The sequence below is a fragment of the Penaeus monodon genome, chromosome 23, assembly GCF_015228065.2.
Source record: "Penaeus monodon isolate SGIC_2016 chromosome 23, NSTDA_Pmon_1, whole genome shotgun sequence".
NCBI classification, from domain to species: Eukaryota; Metazoa; Arthropoda; class Malacostraca; order Decapoda; family Penaeidae; genus Penaeus; species Penaeus monodon.
The window spans coordinates 38,207,535-38,207,999 of NC_051408.1; the positions used below are offsets into that span (position 1 = coordinate 38,207,535).

The following is a 465-nucleotide window of genomic DNA, read 5'->3' on the forward strand; positions in this document are numbered from 1 at the left end:
ATCTAATCCCTTCGAGAATATGCTGTTCCTTTTCTCAATTTAATTGCATTTAAAAATCATGTCTTACACAACACTGCTGTTTTTCAAAAAATTCTTTGCATTCTAAATAATTCATTTCTAAAATACATCAAAATTATAGAGTTGTATGGTAATTGGACCTTCATGTATAACAATCATATATAACTTCATTTTGCAGGCTTGTCTGTGCAATGAAAACTGCAAGCCAAAGCCAACCAGGGAACACTCAGTAATACACTTAATAGTTTACTTAAAAAAATACTAGATCCATGCATAAAAAAACAGGAGATATGAAACACTATTTTAAAAGGTAATATGATACAGAAATGTAAACTGTAAGCCAATAAAAATGCTATGATCTTGTGCTTGGTGGATGGAGGGGGGGGGGAGTTACATCTAATTACAATCAACGTGCATTTCCTGTGGTAAGAATGAAGAGGTTTGTGC

The 465-nt window shown here is 32.7% G+C and overlaps 1 protein-coding gene across 1 annotated transcript in view; it reads right to left on the reverse strand.

Annotated features, from left to right (window-relative positions):
• Positions 1–465, reverse strand: part of LOC119587995 (prolyl 3-hydroxylase 1-like) — a gene marked incomplete in the record, with an annotated part of 17,669 nt that overhangs the window by 13,659 nt on the left and 3,545 nt on the right.